A 19209-nucleotide genomic window follows, 5' to 3' on the forward strand; every position below is an offset into this window, starting at 1 on the left:
ATCTCCTTGCGCTGCCTCTCCTTCCACATGTACTTGGGCTTGTACTTGCACATGTGATTGTTGTTGCGGCTGTGGTTGTTCAACACTCGTCAGATGAGCTACAACAACCTGTGTTGATTGAGGGACATTGCTGCTGCTTTCTTGCGATGAGCCAACATCACTGGTCGATGGTGATTGAAGAACTATACTGGCTGCCTCTGCAGCACTCAAGGGCTTGGACTTAAGTTGGCGTGGTGGTGGTGGTGGCACTGAGCCCAATGAAGCGGGGGTGCTGCTGCCAGCTTGGTCCCCAGCAGATCCCGCTGCTGCTGCTGCAGGCATACTTTTTTTTTTACTCCCAAAAAAAGGGGCGGGCGGCACACCAGTGTCCTTGGTAACTTGCTTCTTCTGGTCCTTACTGGCACCTTTCTTGCTAGAGGAGCTACGGGTTACTTTTTTTGGGGCCATCTTCTTCAGAGCAGGTCAGCAGGCAGCAGTTGCACGAGTTGCAGAGGGTTCTGTGTCCAGACGTGACGTCGCGTGACGTTATGCTGCACACACCGCTGCAGGACTTCTTCCTGGCACTGGTGGTTCTCTTGAGTCTTCTTGTGCACCTAAAAGCAATGGAAGACAGAGGAACATCAGTTCAGTTATACACCCCAAAAAATCGACAAAACACAGAAAAATGAGCACAATCCCATGCCATCCATGATGTTTACATTGAAGACACCCCACAGAAAGACTAGGGACATGCAAGTATGCAACACTCACTACCCCTGGGCATAATGGATGAAAAGTAGGCAAAATAGGTGCAGGCCTCAGACACTGCCTCTCCTCAAAATGGCCCCTTACACCCCAAGCACATGTTGCCTGTACCAGCCAGCACTCAAGATGGCCACCACCACCACCCACATGGCCAGTCCACATCAACAGTACACCCCCAAAAAACAGAAAAACAGCCAGAAATCACCACAATCCAATGCCATCCATGATGTTTACATTAAAGAGAGTGAGACCACACCACAGGCACACTCAGTCCATGCACCACCACCCCTGGGCAAAAGGCCACACCAGCACCCCCCCAAAAACGACAAAAAACAATAAAATCAGCACAATCCCAGCCCATCCATGGCCTCAATTATGTTTAAATTCAAGAAGACACCCCACAGAAAGACTAGGCCCATGCAACACTCACCACCCCTGGGCATAATGGATGAAAAGTAGGCAAAATAAGTGCAGGCCTCAGACACTGCCTCTCCTCAAAATGGCCCCTCCCTCCCTTACACCCCAAGCACATGTTGCCTGTACCAGCCAGCACTCAAGATGGCCACCACCACCACCCACATGGCCAGTCCACATCAACAGTACACCCCCAAAAAACAGAAAAACAGCCAGAAATCACCACAATCCAATGCCATCCATGATGTTTACATTAAAGAGAGTGAGACCACACCACAGGCACACTCAGTCCATGCACCACCACCCCTGGGCAAAAGGCCACACCAGCACCCCCCCAAAAACGACAAAAAACAATAAAATCAGCACAATCCCAGCCCATCCATGGCCTCAATTATGTTTAAATTCAAGAAGACACCCCACAGAAAGACTAGGCCCATGCAACACTCACCACCCCTGGCCAAAGGGCCCCACCAGCAGGCCCAAAAAAACGACGAAAAACAATAAAATCAGCACAATCCCAGCCCATCCATGGCCTCAATGGTGTTTAAATTCAAGAAGACACCCCTCAGAAACACTAGGCCCATGCACACTCACTACCCCTGGGCATAATGGATGAAAAGTAGGCAAAATAAGTGCAGGCCTCAGACACTGCCTCTCCTCAAAATGGCCCCTCCCTTACACCCCAAGCACATGTTGCCTGTACCAGCCAGCACTCAAGATGGCCACCACCACCACCCACATGGCCAGTCCACATCAACAGTACACCCCCAAAAAACAGAAAAACAGCCAGAAATCACCACAATCCAATGCCATCCATGATGTTTACATTAAAGAGAGTGAGACCACACCACAGGCACACTCAGTCCATGCACCACCACCCCTGGGCAAAAGGCCACACCAGCACCCCCCCAAAAACGACAAAAAACAATAAAATCAGCACAATCCCAGCCCATCCATGGCCTCAATGGTGTTTAAATTCAAGAAGACACCCCTCAGAAACACTAGGCCCATGCACACTCACTACCCCTGGGCATAATGGATGAAAAGTAGGCAAAATAAGTGCAGGCCTCAGACACTGCCTCTCCTCAAAATGGCCCATCCCTTACACCCCAAGCACATGTTGCCTGTACCAGCCAGCACTCAAGATGGCCACCACCACCACCCACATGGCCAGTCCACATCAACAGTACACCCCCAAAAAACAGAAAAACAGCCAGAAATCACCACAATCCAATTCCATCCATGATGTTTACATTAAAGAGAGTGAGACCACACCACAGGCACACTCAGTCCATGCACCACCACCCCTGGGCAAAAGGCCACACCAGCACCCCCCCAAAAACGACAAAAAACAATAAAATCAGCACAATCCCAGCCCATCCATGGCCTCAATTATGTTTAAATTTAAGAAGACACCCCACAGAAAGACTAGGCCCATGCAACACTCACCACCCCTGGGCATAATGGATGAAAAGTAGGCAAAATAAGTGCAGGCCTCAGACACTGCCTCTCCTCAAAATGGCCCCTCCCTTACACCCCAAGCACATGTTGCCTGTACCAGCCAGCACTCAAGATGGCCACCACCACCACCCACATGGCCAGTCCACATCAACAGTACACCCCCAAAAAACAGAAAAACAGCCAGAAATCACCACAATCCAATGCCATCCATGATGTTTACATTAAAGAGAGTGAGACCACACCACAGGCACACTCAGTCCATGCACCACCACCCCTGGGCAAAAGGCCACACCAGCACCCCCCCAAAAACGACAAAAAACAATAAAATCAGCACAATCCCAGCCCATCCATGGCCTCAATTATGTTTAAATTCAAGAAGAGACCCCACAGAAAGACTAGGCCCATGCAACACTCACCACCCCTGGGCAAAGGGCCCCACCAGCAGGCCCAAAAAAACGACAAAAATCAGCACAATCCCAGCCCATCCATGGCCTCAATGGTGTTTAAATTCAACAAAACATTTGTATCATGCACCCCTAACCAACCCTGGTCCTACTGGATACTGTGGCTACCCACAATATAATTTATTTAATGTTCTGAAAAAGTTCCAAAATTTTACTTGCAGCAACTGTAATGCCCCAAACAAACTTACTTGTGAAAGTTGATTTCTAATCCAAAAGTGATCCAAAGACAGTCAAAAAGGCCTCAAATCCAAATATCCAGCAGCACCCACAAAAAGTAATCCTTCCAGCTCCAGATTCAAATGAAAGTGACCAGGAGATGGACAAAGCACTGGGAGGAGCCTGCTGGACAGGAACAGGAAGTTGGAGACTGTGGGGCACTTCCTTCCTCCCCCCCCCCAAAATGGACTCCTTGCAAAAAAAAAGGCCATGCAAATGTCAACCTGAGGAGTGATTCTGATAAAAATCATAATTTTCTGAAGGTTTATCCTGTTTGCTGGTGATTTTCTTGTGCGAAATTGCAAAATCTCTATTTCGCAAGTGCGAGATTGTTCCTTTCCGCCGCAACTACGTGTTCGCAATTGCGAACTCTCGCGAGGTGTGGTGTGCAAGGTGGCAAGCCGCGAGTACGTATTCGCGGGCGCTAAACTCCCGCGGGAACACGCAGCAAGATCTAAAATGGCGCGTCACTCGCAAAGAAAAACAACTCGGCAAACGCTAAATGACGGAAAGTGAACGCCGTGCACCACGCCGCGCGCCGCAACCAAGCAAAAAATCCGCCGCGAGCGGATTCACGGATTTTCGACAAATTCGCGAGAGTTCGCGGATTGCGAATTTGCCGAAAATCCGAAAAATCCGCGAGCGGAGCGGATTTTACGCCCATGCTTAGTTGGTTTTGTTGATTATTTTTTTATTTTTTAAGCAATTATTTATTATTGTGATTGTGTTTGAAAATTTAATAACATTTCTAACATTTAACTAGTTTATGAATTACATATAAAAATGATTAAAGACTCAAACAATTTTTTAATAGTACATACAATTTTATTTTTCGGATTGTTTTTCAAAATTTAATAGAACGTCTAGCATTTGACTGTCCGATATGTCCTCTTGTTGAGTGAACATAAGTTCCCACATTTGACCGTCATCATAATGAAGTAAATGATCCACAGATTCTACACATTAAACTAATTCATGGTCCCGTGATTCATCCATGAAATCTGAGTCATCATTGTCCTCAATATCTATTTCTGTGTTGTTCTCCAGAACAATTTCGAAGGAAACATTCTGCTCACCTTCCATTTTATTGCTGTAATTTGCATAAAAAATAAATATATCAGTAGAGATAGGGCACTGTTGGGTTTAAGTTCAGACAGGTACTTGTGAGTTTATAACAGAGAAGTAATCTATGGGCACTGTATGGTTTCAGGCGTGAAGTAGTACTATTAAAAAGTGCCTGTGAAGAAGCCTAAGTAAATTCATAATTATACCACAGAAACCTAAATCAATCCATAATTATAATAAAGAAGCCTTTCTCAATGTCTAACTCTTACAGAGGGATAGTATATAACTATCTGAAAATGTTTTCAAATTTATAAAATAATATCTCACCTTCTAAAAAGAAGTTTAAGTTGTGAGTGAAAATGATCTTGCAATGTAGTTCAGGAAGTAGTAGTCAAAATGGCTGTGTTTCTCTCTCTTCCTTTATATATATTCAGGTACATAGCCAATCAAATGTCAGGTAAAAAAAGTAGAAAATGAAAGTAACATTTTAATTGGTTGTCAATTCCAACACTTCAGATGTGTTTTGTGAAGTAATTTACCTCAGGGTATTTAGAGAGGTCTACAGGCTAAATGGTTAAATGGAATTTCAATCAAATTTGTGAAAATGGTAGGCATTGGTATGTAGTATGAGCTAATCTATATTTGGTGAAATTGTCTCCAGTCGCTTTTCTGTAAACTACTTTCCCACCTTTTTTGATGGTGCGCTTCCCAGGGAGCGACCCGGTACGCGAACTGGTGAGCGCCCCGGTTCGCGAACCTTAAGCGTTACGGGAGTCCACCATTTTGTGTTTCGGTCGAATTAAGATACAAGATGGAGGGCAAATAATGTTCAGAATGGGTAGAAGGGGGCACGGTAGACTTATCTTGACCCCCTAGGTTTTATGAGGTTGGCTGAGGAGGCCCATATGTGCGAAAAAAAAAACATTTTTTAAAAAATTTAGCGAGGTTAGCTCCCGGTTCACGTACCGGGAAGCGCCCCAGGGAGCATACTTTGTTAAAAATTAGTGAAAAATGTTAGAGTAAAATAATAATTGTGAGTGATCAGATGTAGGGTAGCTCTGAGAAGAGCTTTTGGGTTTATGGTACATTTAGGTACTTATAAGTAGGTACCAATGCACAGTCTTAAATTCAGAATGAAAATTCTGTTGCCCTCATCTGAGAAGTGAACTCCATCTCCTCTGTAGATATCTTGCATGTATAAACGCAAGTTATTGTTGTACAGGGAGCCCATTCCATGGTCTCTCATGTAAGCTGAAACAGATTTGTTTACATGCTTCCTCGACTTCTCAATTTGTGGACAAAATTGGTTTGACCACCTCCATTTCTGTCTTTGGCATATATTTGAATATACCAAGGCAGTCTGAGGAAAAAGTGCCATCAATTGCTCAAAGGTGTCCTTTAAAAGCATTTCCAGACCTACCCCAGTCAAAGTGCCCAAATCATTACCTCCACAGTGCACAATTAACAGGTCAGGTTTTGGCAAATGCATAAAGGTTTTCACCAATGGTATCAATTGGTGACATTTTAATCCTCTGTGGCCAAACCACTTAATTTCCACATCTTGTAAATTGAGGTTAGGTAAATTCCTGTTCTCAGCATACCTCTGAGCCCAATAGATGTAACTATGTCCAACAATCCAGACAGAAAACATGGTGAGAGATGGTTCTCCTGCTGTGTTAATGAAGCAGTAACAGTGATTGGTGGATTTTGATTGCTGGAAACAGAAAGTTAGGGTGCATGGATGAGTTGTTTGAAAGATGTATTTTGAGTGGTCAAGAAAAAATCATTAAATGAAAGAATGCACTGGATATGAGGTGCACTGAGAGTTCAGAGTTCAATTGCAACATTGTTGTGTGAACTTGCAAACACCAGAAGTCTTCCAAGAGGTGGTTGCCATGCAGAAAAGGCATGAAATGGCAGAGGGGGGAAGGGTTTTCATTTGAAAAAAAGTGAGGGAAGAGTTTTGATTGGGTGACATGAGAGATATGTGTGAAGAATTACAGCATTTCTGTGCTTTTGATAGCTGCAGACTCTGGAGTGCATACCTTTTGCTCTGCTGAAGACAAATTGGTGTGTTTCTGAGACTGTTTTGAAACTCAAAGTATTTGCTAAGGTGAGAAAAGATTTCTTTAATTTACATAGAGAATAGTGTGCTTTAAGGAGAAAATTATGAAGAAAGTTGTGTTCTTCAAATGTTGCTTTGTCTCAAGTGTTTTACAAATAGATTTTGTTTCTTTGAGAAAATGTAATTGGAGAAAATGTGAAGTATTAGTACTGACAGGGTGTTATTGTGCATATGAGCTGTGGAGTCTTTTCAAATTATGATTTGAAAATCGTTTTTGAGGAAAATGAATGGTTATAATATTTATGACAAGGACATAATGGTGTATGCTTCATTATAAGGCAATTGAGTGTCTCTGATGTTATTTTTCCCATTTTAATGTAAGACCTTTCTCTGTGGAGCATATTGCTTGTAAATATGCTCCCACCTGTGCATGGCAAATTTAGATTTTGAATGATTGTGTTACATAGCTATGTTAAAAGTGACCCAACCATGCTGCAAAGGCAATCAAAAAACACTTTTATGTGTCTTAAGGACATTTTAAGTCATTTCCCTATGTGCAGTGTTTTCAAATTATGATTTGAAAATCGTTTTTGGGGAAAAGGAATGGTTTGTAAATTTTTGACAAGGATATAATGGTGTATGCTTCTTTATAAGGCATTTCAGTGTCTCTGATGTCATTTTTCCCATATTACATTAAAAGACCTTTCCCCGTGGGGCACATTCCTTGTAAATATGCTCCCACCTGTGCATGGCAAATTTAGATTTTGAATGTTTGTGTTACATAGCTATGTTAAAAGTGACCCAACCATGCTGGAAAGGCAATCAAAAAACGCTTTCATGTGTCTTAAGGACATTTTAAGTCATTTCCCTATGTGCAGTGTTTTCAAATTATGATTTGAAAATCGTTTTTGGGGAAAAGGAATGGTTTGTAAATTTATGACAAGGATATAATGGTGTATGCTTCTTTATAAGGCATTTCAGTGTCTCTGATGTCATTTTTCCCATATTACATTAAAAGACTTTTCCCCGTGGGGCACATTCCTTGTAAATATGGTCCCACCTGTGCATGGTAAATTTAGATTTTGACTGTTTGAGTTACATAGCCATGTTAAAAGTGACCCAAAAACTTGCAAAGGCTTTAAAAAAACACTTTCGTGTGTCTTAAGGACATTTTAAGTCATTTCCCCCCGGGTGCAGTGTTTTCAAATTATGACTTGAAAATCGTTTTTGACGTAAAGGAATGTTGTTAAAATTTATGTGCGCCATATGCCCCCAAATTTCTTTTTCAGGGGTGCAGCAGGGTGTTCTTGAGACACCCCTGCACCTTTGGAAAAATTCCTAATTTGCGATGAGCTAATTGCTAATCGCAAATTGCACCTTCATTCCTATGGGCCTCCTGGCCCATGGAAATGAATGGGTAATTTGCAATTAGCAATTTGCTCATTGCAAATTAGGAATGGTAAAGAATCGCTATTTATTCCTTAAAATTCGCTATTGTGGAAATGCAAAATAGTTTGATGATACATATGGCGGTTCATCTCTAACAAGATAAGAAGCTTAGGGATACATTTATGATGACTGGCGCAATGAAGTGGACATCACTTACTTCATTGGTAGAGCTTTACATGTATTATCTCCTCTGTATTCTTCTTCAAGCGTAACTTTCATCTGCAATCCTGAGTAGGCCTCACCTTAAACAAACCTCTGGATAGGGCACACCTTATCGTCATCCTGAATTAATCATTTAAAATGCAAGGGACAGATTTATGATAGGTGTATGCCTCTTTTGCGCCACTGTGCGTCACTTTTGTGATGCAGCGGCGGTGCAAAAGATTTGCTATGAGGCGACAAAATTACAAATTGATGCATTTAGGCAGATGTGTCATGGTGTAAAAAACACCGTGCCACATGAAACTGATGCAGCAGTGATGCAAAAGATGCACCATGTTGCAAGACAGGCCTCACTTGGGGCCATATGTATGAAGCTAATTAGCATTTGCAAAGGTCGAAGTTCTGTGAATTTCGGCCTTTGCGAATGCTAATTAGACAAATGGTATGTATCAAACAAGTTTGATGCAAAATAAGGAATAGCAAAATTTGCTATTCTTTATTTTGCGATTGCACTGAAGGATTTGCAAATTTTGTGATTTCTTAAATGCAATGTATCAAACAAAAAATATGCAAAAAATGCCATTAAGGATTTGCAAATTACCACCAACTTCTAGTTGGTGGTAATTTGCGAATTCTTTTCAAAAAGCTTTTTTTCCAAAAAACAAAAGGTGCCATATGACGCCCATACATGCCCTTAGGGCATGTGTGTGCGCCATATACCCCCAAATTTCTTTTTGAGGGGTGTAGCAGGGTGTTCTTGAGACACCCCTGCACCCTTGGAAAAATTCCTAATTTGCGATGAGCTAATTGCTAATCGCAAATTGCACCTTCATTCCTATGGGCCTCCTGGCCCATGGAAATGAATGGGTAATTTGCAATTAGCAATTTGCTCATTGCAAATTAGGAATGGTAAAGAATCGCTATTTATTCCTTAAAATTCGCTATTTAGGAAATGCAAAATAGTTTGATGATACATATGGCGGTTCATCTGTAACAAGATAAGAAGCTTAGGGATACATTTATGATGACTGGCGCAATGAATTGGACATTACTTACTTCATTGGTAGGCCTTTACATGTATTATCTCCTCTGTATTCTTCATCAAGCGTAACTTTAATCTGCAATCCTGAGTAGGCCTCACCTTAAACAAACCTCTGGATAGGCCACACCTTATCGTCATCCTGAATTAATCATTTAAAATGCTAGGGACAGATTTATGATAGGTGTATGCCTCTTTTGCGCCACTTACAAAACACTGCCCACGGGGAAATGACTTAAAATGTCCTTAAGACACATGAAAGTGTTTTTTTTAAGCCTTTGCAACTTTTTTTGGGTCACTTTTAACATGGCTATGTAACTCAAACAGTCAAAATCTAAATTTACCATGCACAGGTGGGAGCATATTTACAAGGAATGTGCTCCACGGGGAAAGGTCTTTTAATGTAATATGGGAAAAATGACATCAGAGACACTGAAATGCCTTATAAAGAAGCATACACCATTATGTCCTTGTCATAAATTTACAAACCATTCCTTTTCCCTAAAAACGATTTTCAAATCATAATTTGAAAACACTGTACATGGGGAAATGACTTAAAATGTCATTAATTCAAAATGTGCTATTCCTTATTTTGCGATTGCATTGAAGGATTTGCAAATTTTGCGATTCCTTAAATGCAATGTATCAAACAAAAAATATGCAAAAAATGCCATTAAGGATTTGCAAATTACCACCAACTTCTAGTTGGTGGTAATTTGCGAATTCTTTTCAAAAAGCTTTTTTTCCAAAAAACAAAAGGTGACATATGACGCCCATACATGCCCTTAGGGCATGTATGTGCGCCATATGCCCCCAAATTTCTTTTTCAGGGGTGCAGCAGGGTGTTCTTGAGACACCCCTGCACCCTTGGAAAAATTCCTAATTTGCGATGAGCTAATTGCTAATCGCAAATTGCACCTTCATTCCTATGGGCCTCCTGGCCCATGCAAATGAATGGGTAATTTGCAATTAGCAATTTGCTCATTGCAAATTAGGAATGGTAAAGAATCGCTATTTATTCCTTAAAATTCGCTATTTAGGAAATGCAAAATAGTTTGATGATACATATGGTGGTTCATCTGTAACAAGATAAGAAGCTTAGGGATACATTTATGATGACTGGCGCAATAAAGTGGACATTACTTACTTCATTGGTAGGCCTTTACATGTATTATCTCCTCTGTATTCTTCATCAAGCGTAACTTTAATCTGCAATCCTGAGTAGGCCTCACCTTAAACAAACCTCCGGATAGGCCACACCTTATCGTCATCCTGAATTAATCATTTAAAATGCTAGGGACAGATTTATGATAGGTGTATGCCTCTTTTGCACCACTGTGCGTCACTTTTGTGATGCAGCGGTGGTGCAAAAGATTTGCTATGAGGCGACAAAATTACAAATTGATGCATTTAGGCAGATGTGTCATGGTGTAAAAAAAACGTGCCACATGAAACCGATGCAGCAGTGATGCAAAAGATGCACCATGTTGCAAGACAGGCCTCACTTGGGGCCATATGTATCAAGCTAATTACCATTCGGAAAGGTCAAAATTCTGCGAATTTCGGCCTTTGCGAATGCTAATTAGACAAATGGTATGTATCAAACAAGTTTGATGCAAAATAAGGAATAGCAAAATTTGCTATTACTTATTTTGCGAATGCACTGAAGGATTTGCAAATTTTGCCATTCCTTAAATGCAATGTATCAAACAAAAAACATGCAAAAAACTGCCATTAAGGATTTGCAAACTACCACCAACTTCTAGTTGGTGGTAATTTGCGAATTCTTTTCAAAAAGCTTTTTTTCCAAAAAATAAAAGGTGCCATATGACGCACATACATGCCGTTAGGGCATGTATGTGCGTCATATGCCCCCAAATTTCTTTTTCAGGGGTGCAGCAGGGTGTTCTTGAGACACCCCTGCACCTTTGGAAAAATTCCTAATTTGTGATGAGCTAATTGCTAATCGCAAATTGCACCTTCATTCCTATGGGCCTCCTGGCCCATGGAAATGAATGGGTAATTTGCAATTAGCAATTTGCTCATCGCAAATTAGGAATGGTAAAGAATCGCTATTTATCCCTTAAAATTCGCTATTTAGGAAATGCAAAATAGTTTGATGATACATATGGCGGTTCATCTGTAACAAGATAAGAAGCTTAGGGATAGATTTATGATGACTGGCGCATCACCAGGGATGTGCCAGTCATCCTGCGCCACTGTTCCGCCACCCATGGTGTGCTGCATTTACAATGCGGCGCAGCATGGGGCACAAATGGCACAGATGCGTGACGCATCTGTGCCGTAAAGGTGGCGCATTGCTGGAGTTGTATCGCAAGTGCGATGCAGCTCCAGCAAGGCTCAGGGGTGCCCCATCTCCACAATGTTGTGTCAAGACCTATGCCTGCTTAAAGCAGGCGCAGGGTTTTGACGCAGCTTTTTCCTATCTGATTGTAAATGCGGCACACCATGGGTGGCAGAGCAGTGGTGCACGTTAACTGGTGCATGCCTGGGGATGTGCCATTTAACATAAATCTGCCCCTTTACATTTAAGTATGTGCAGGGGACACAGAGTCGGTGAGGCTTATCCAAGGTTAAGAAGAGATGAGTCCTGTTCACTGAAAAATTAGACATAGGCTTCACCTGCTCAGCATCGCTGGACATGGCTAAATAATAGCTGCAAAATGTTACTCTTGTTAAACAATTTTACTATTATAATCTCTGAGATTTGTCTCTTACTCTGCAACATCTCATTGTTGTTATCTTTCTTTAAAGATAAAGACAACATCAACATGAGCGACAATCAGCAATCAGTTGATTTCGACCTCATCATTGAACTCGTAATTGAAACATCAGTGGATGTTGATCCCTTGGATGATTTAAATCCTGAGGATGAAGAAGAACGTGATGAGGATGCAGATTTGTCCGAATTATATGACATAGGGTGGGAAGCTGACCTGCTTGAGCCTATGGAACTATAAACATTTATTTTTAAAATTTACAATAAATGAAAAGTAAAAATGTAAACTGTTTAATTTTAAATTAAACACACCTTCAAAAACAGGTTATGTGTAGTGTCTTCAATAAAATATTAAAATATGCTCATAAAATTAGATCAGATTCACATATAAAACAGGACAGGTAAATGAAGAAGAATTCCATTTCTTTTCTGCTATTTCTGTATTCTAAATTTGCCAAAGCACTAAAAAATATTATATGTAAAAATGTTAAGTAGTGTGTTAAGTTTTTGTTGACTGTTATTGATTTACTGTTTGGTAATAGTGGTTAATAACATTTTTTATTATATTTTACCACAGATTCAACTGCAGATAATTTCAAATTTTGAGATTGCCAACTAAGGAGAGAATGAGAAAGGCTACAAAACGTCAAAGACAGCAGGTCCATCATTTAAAGCAGCAGTCCTCTACAAAAAAAATCGTCAAGTCACCAAGAAAGCACCGGGTAAGAGTACAAAAACATTCATAAGAAATATTTGTAGTAAAAAAAATATTACTACAGAAAATGTTTCAGTCCAGAAAAAGAGAAGCAATTCAAACGGAAAGGAAAGGCCAATCAAAAATGTTACTGCTAGAGCAAGAGATAACTCTGTGCATGATAGTAGAAGGAAACAACAGTTTAGGGACATTCGTAAACGAATGTTCCGCAACAGGATAATTGGCAATTTGTTAAAAAATATTAAGAAAGGTCAACAGAAAGTGCTTTTTTATAAGAGAAAAAAAAAAGTTGAGAAAGTTATTGATCAGGCATTTGAAATTAAACGTAAGTTATTTATTTTGATAATCAATAGAATTAGGAAGCTAAACAAGGCAATTTATGATTTCAAAAGAAATAGTAGATGGAAGAGAATAGTTAATCGTAGTAATTTTTGTGAAGTTTTTTCTGGAGAATGGATGCATAGTTCAAGCTGTGAGGCATTTTTTAATGAGGAGAGTTATTTCCAGGATAATGATTTGGTGCATGCAGTTGACACCAGTGGTCGTGCTTATGAAGTGAAAGATGGTTGTCCAGTTGAAAAAGAAAAACTTGTGACAACAGAGGCAGAAGAGGTGTTAGGTAATGAGGTTTTAGGAAGACGTGCTAAGGGTCCTGTGTACACCTGGAAGTGTAGTAGTATTTGCAGTGTGCGACAGGATTCCATCAATTTGCTTTGTGATTTTGTACGGTCATTTAATAAGAAAAGTTTGAAGCAGAAAATGAGGTTGTTGCAAGAATTAGATCCTTGCAGAGTGAGAGAAGTGACAGGTTTGCATGGTCATTCACTGGCTTGTCTTTCCAGGAGAGTATGCCAGAGTGTTTTTCATCATTTCAGGATGCTAGCAGTGCATCATAATAAAGTGAGGAAATTAGTTAGAATGTTGTATTATGCTAAGAGTCCAGCAATTATGCTTAAACAATTATGCGCTGCTCTTTTGCATGGTTCTGAAATAGATGTGAAGAATATATGTGAAGAAATTGAGTTTTGTTACTTTGGAAGTAAAGAGGAGAATGTTGAAATTGACCAAGAAGAAGCGGGTAATGTGGAAGATAGTGTACAGGTTTCCAGTACAGATAATTTCCAGAGGGAAATTGCGATGTTTCAGGTCAAATCAAGTGAGAGGCCAAATTTCACTTGTGTGTGTTGTCGACGCACTTATTATAAGAATCAGACTAAGTTAGTGGATTTATATGCAAAAAGTGAAAGGGAAAATAATAGTGAATGGAAGGATTTCGCAACATACTTGATGGCAGAAAATTGTTTTGATTTGGGATTGGATCAACGTGTGTGTACTTATTGTTGTTGCAAATTAAATCAAAACCAGATGCCTGCTAGAGCAGTTCATAATAATCTGGAATTGGTTGAGATTCCTTCTGAATTGAAGGATTTAAATACTTATGAATCTATTTTGATTCAAAGTATCCATCCCTTTCAGGCTATTGTAAGAATGGAGCCAAAGACAGGGAAATTGCCTCCATCACATTTACAGAGAGGATTAAAGGGAAGAGTTGTTTATTTGCCTCTAGATTTGAAGAAAAACATTAACACAATTGGAGTAGAAAAAGTGGAAGAGGAACCTCTGGTTATCTTAGTTAATGGGGTTCCGACAAAGAATAAGAAAATATGGCAAGATTTAGTGGATGTTAGGAAAGTTAAAAAGGCAACATTGTATTTGAAAAAAAATAATAAATACTATAAGAATGTATATGTTGCAGAAGAGGAAGTAAGTGAGGAAGAGGATAGCGATTTGTGTGCTGGTCAAATTGAGAAAGTAGAACCCTCTACTAGTGAAGAAATATATGAACATTATAGTGTTCATCCTTTGCATTCCAAGGAAGTCATGGGGAATGCTATTGAGTTGTTTCAAATGAAACAAGCCAAAGGGAGTCCCATTAGTGTTTGGGAGGAAAGTTTGGAAGCTCGGTGTTTCCCACAGCTTTTTCCAACAGGTCAGGGAGGAAGATATGATGAGCGACCTCATCAAATTCCTGCTTCTGAATACCGGACTTTGCGATTGTATGCAGGAGATGCTAGGTTTCGACAATGCATTCCCTATTTGTTTCATCTCCTGTTTGAAAGCGATCTGTCTGGACTGTCATATGCAGTGAACCACATCTTGAAAAGTGGTATACACATGCAAAACATCTCGGCAAGTGACTTTATGGATAAAGTCAATGTCCAAGACAGTATTTTGGATTCTCACCTTATTAATCTCATGGCGTGTCAGCGTGGTACTAATGAGTACTGGTACCGTCGTCATGGTGATTTAAAATGTATGCTGAGGAACTTAGGAACTCCCACATGGTTCCTCACTCTGAGCTGTGCCGAGTATGGCTGGGAAGACTTACTTGAATTTCTACGAGAGGCAAATGCTAACGTAGAAAACATCGAATTCAAGACACCCGGAGAACTGTGCTCTTTGGATCCAGTCAATGTATGTAGGTACTTCAATCATAGATTTGAAGCTATGATGTCTTTCATCATGAATAAGAAGAATCCACCTCTTGGAGAGGTGTTGGATTTCTTCTGGAGAAAGGAGTACCAAGCAAGAGGTGCTCCTCATATACATATGTTGCTGTGGATCAAGGATGCACCTAAATTTGGAACGGATCCAGAAGACTCAGTGATGAGTTTTATACAAGAGTATTCTACGTGTGCTGTTCCAAACGCAAAGGAGAAGAAAAGCCTAAGATAAAAAGTTCTGCGTTTCCAAAGCCATCGATGTGGAAAGTACTGTCGTCGTAAATTCCGAAACAAGGACAAGTTCTACACCAAATGTCGTTTCGGCTTTCCACGACCGGTGATTTCTAAAGGAAGAGTAAACAGTTTGATGTCTTCGCTGCGACATAATGTGATGAAGAAGTCACCTAAAAACACATACAATTTGAAGAGGAACGAAGAGTCCAAGTACATCAACGACTACAACCCGGTGATTTTGTCCATGTGGAATGCTAACATGGATATACAGTTTGTGGCTGATAACTGTATGGCTGTGGCTCGGTATGTGACGTCTTACATCACCAAAAAAGAGAAGACAGAATTGAAGGATATGTGGGAGGACATTTCCCATGAAAAGAGCCTCAGCAAGAAGTTGTACAGTTTCAGTCTGAAGATGTTGTCGCATCGAGAAATTGGAGCGTACGAATGTTCTGACCGGTTGTCTTCAGCAAGTCTCTATGCCAAGTCCAGGAGTATCATTTGGGCGAGTCTTGGTCTTGCTGCAACGCGTAATCGAGTTCTCAAACCTGTGCGGGAAATTGAGTATTTGGCGGAAAAGGAGCCAAACAGTACCGACATTTTGAAGACCAACATGTTGGATACATATTATCCAAATCGAAGCATTCCCCTCGAGAATGTTTGTTTATATGAGGTTCTTCAAAATCACATATTCAAGAGGAACATCAAAGAAGATACTGAGAAAGGAGTGTATGCTGTAATAGGAAGTGAGGGATGTCTGGTCTGGTCAAGCAAAGAAAATGCCACTTGGTAAACCATCGAAAATTGAGTGGCGAATCTCCTGAAAAAAAGGAGTTTTTCTATTTAGCACTTTTGCAACTTTTCAAGCCTTGGCGTGCAGAAGAGGAACTGCTTGGAGATTTTCTCTGTTACGAAGACTCTTTCAATGCCGCCAAGGAGACCATAGAATGTCCTGCTTTTCCCAAATATGTAGAAATGTTGAATGCGGAAATTGAGCAGGAAGCAATGATTGCAGCCGAGATTGCCAGAGACAGTTCTCAGGACAGTCAGAGTTCTGCTTCATTGAGTCAGGATCCACTAGGAGGACCTGTTATCGAAAATGAAGCTGCCACTGCTATGAATGAAGTGGAAAGAGCCATGGCACATGCTCAGGAGGATGCGGTTAACTTAGAAGAGTTGGAAAGACAACTCAACGTTGAGCAGAGGAAAATATATGACGAAGTTACCATGCAAATTGATCATGGATTAAGTCATGACAAGAAAGAGTGCTCATGTACGTCGTTGAAGCCTGTCCGACTGTACGTGAGTGGAGAAGCGGGAACTGGAAAAAGTTTCCTTATTAAAGTAATTTCATGTTATTTGCAGGAAAGGACAGAGTCATCGCTGTCTTGTGTTGTCACCGCTCCAACTGGACTGGCAGCACATAACATTAAAGGGATTACTTTACATCGTTTACTGATGCTGCCAGTGGAGCATGACAACAAATTACAATATCACAAGCTATCTGGAGACGCTTGTTTTGAAGTTTCAAGAATCTTGAGGAAAATGAAACTTCTTATCATTGACGAAGTAAGCATGGTTTCCAATGTCATGCTTGCCTTTGTGCATTTGAGAATGCAAGAAGTTCTCAAAACAGAGTATGATGTGTTATTTGGTGGCAAACACATCATTGTTTTCGGAGATCTTCTGCAGCTGACACCAGTGAAAGGGCAACCTGTGTTCAAAATGCTCACGCATGAAGATACCAGGAAGTGCCTAGGCAGCATTGGCAACGTCAATATATGGTTAAACTTCAATTATGCTGAACTGCATGAAAATATGCGTCAGGCGAAGGATGAAGTTTACAAGACTATTCTACAAGATGTTAGAATTGGAAAAGTGACCGAGCATGGGAAAGAAGCTTTACATGCACGATTACTGTCAAATTTATATCCTGAACAAGATGTTGTGCCTGAGAATAGTTTTCAGAAAATTACTGAGAAGAAATCTGGAATATGTTTGATGCCAACTCTTGCAGAATGTGCCAAATTCAACAACCAAATGTTGCATTTAGAAAAGCAAGAGATTGTGAAACTGGAAGCTATTGACAGAGTAGAGCATATGGGATCAACAATTATTTTGTCTGAGAATCTGAAAACAAAATTGGATTCATTAGAGAAGAGTATATCTAAAACTGCAGGTTTTGAAAAGACTCTGAATGTGTGCTTGAACTGCCGTATAATTTTAAGAAGGAATTTACATGTTGAAAGAGGTCTGGTAAATGGATCAATGGGTAATGTTGTTGATTTTGTGAAATACAGAAATAGAGATGGAATTGAATTTTTAAAAATTAAATTTGATGGCATTGAGGAAGTACAGCTAATTGGTCGTTGTTCTGCTAGATTTTTGCTTGTAAAAGACTTATATGTTCGCCGTAAGCAGTTTCCTGTTTGCTTGGCATATGCGGTGACAATCCATAAATCGCAAGGTTTAAGTGTAGACAGTGCATTGGTGAATATTGGCAGTTCTGTGTTTAAGGAGGGTATGGCATATGTGGCATTGTCACGAGTTAGAACTTTATCGGGATTGTACTTGATTGAGTGTGATGTCACAAACATTTGTGCCGATCTAGATTGTGTTAAGGAATACAATAGGTTAATAAGAGAGTATGCGCCACATTTGCCTCAATATCCTTTGTTTGAGAAACGTGTGGTAGGCCGGAAACGAAGAAATGTGACCAATACTAGGGAGGTTGTAGCAAAAAGACGAAAAGTCGATGAACCTGAAATTATAAGCAGAAACAAAAAGGATTCTGTTGAAGATGTTGTTGGTTTTCAATTTGAAAACAGTTCTGGTGTCAACTGCTATGCTAATGTAGTGGTGAATGTTTTGTTTTCTCTAGAAAATGTAAAAGAAGAGATTGTGGTCAATTCTGATCAAAGATTTTGCAGTTTGTTAAATTCTGTCTTATAAAAATGTAGCACTGATAGAACAAACATAGAAAGTGTGTCTGAAATTCGAAATCTGTTAGACAGATGTTCAGGCCAAACACAATTCTCTCAAAATATTCAGCAAGATTGTCAGGAGTTTTTAATGTATATCCTTGATGTATTGCATGCTGAAGGTGTAGATGTAGATCAGCTGTTTGGGCTTTCTTATCAATGGCAGCATGACTGCGAGAACTGTATGGTATCAAGTACTACTAGTGTAGACTCAGAAAGATTTATATATTTAACTTTGCCAGACAGTAAATCAGTCTCCTTTAATAAGCTAGTAAAAGCAGCTGATCACAACATGGAGTGTAGCCAATGTAAATCTGAAATGATGTCCACATTATTTATACAAACATATGGCCAGTATGTCATTTTAATGTTCCAACGATGTAGGCCTGATGGAACAAAATTGACAACTTTAATTAAAAATTTTGTGGCTTCGCAGTTGTCAATATCAGGAAGGACTTTTGTAACTGCAGCAATTATATATCATGACGGTCCTTCAATAACATCAGGACATTACACAGCTTATTTAAAGTCTAGAAATGGCTGGTCATTCTGCAATGATTCTGTTTTAATTTTAAAAAAAAAATTGCCGTATGACCTTAAAAACTCTTACCTGGTGTTTTTAAAACCAAAATTTTAGGGAAAGAATCTTGGGATGTGCTCTGAGGAATTTCAAGAAGTTCTAATGGCTCCTACACGATTTGGCCTTGAGGATAAGTGTAGTTCAGAGACATAACTTCTAACCATAAGACTGGACGTCATGGAGAAATAAGTGCACTTTGAATGAGTTCAGAAAAACTATTTCTTTTTATAAGCTAATTGAAGCAGCCAATCAAAACATAGAGTAGAGGGAATGTAAGTCTGCAATGCTGTCTACTGTTTTACATTGCTTTGTGATTAAAAGTGATGTAGAGAATTAAATAATTGTAGTAGTCATAGAGGTAGTGTAAGTCTGCTTC

The sequence above is a fragment of the Lissotriton helveticus genome, chromosome 2_1, assembly GCF_964261635.1.
Source record: "Lissotriton helveticus chromosome 2_1, aLisHel1.1, whole genome shotgun sequence".
NCBI classification, from domain to species: domain Eukaryota; kingdom Metazoa; phylum Chordata; class Amphibia; order Caudata; family Salamandridae; genus Lissotriton; species Lissotriton helveticus.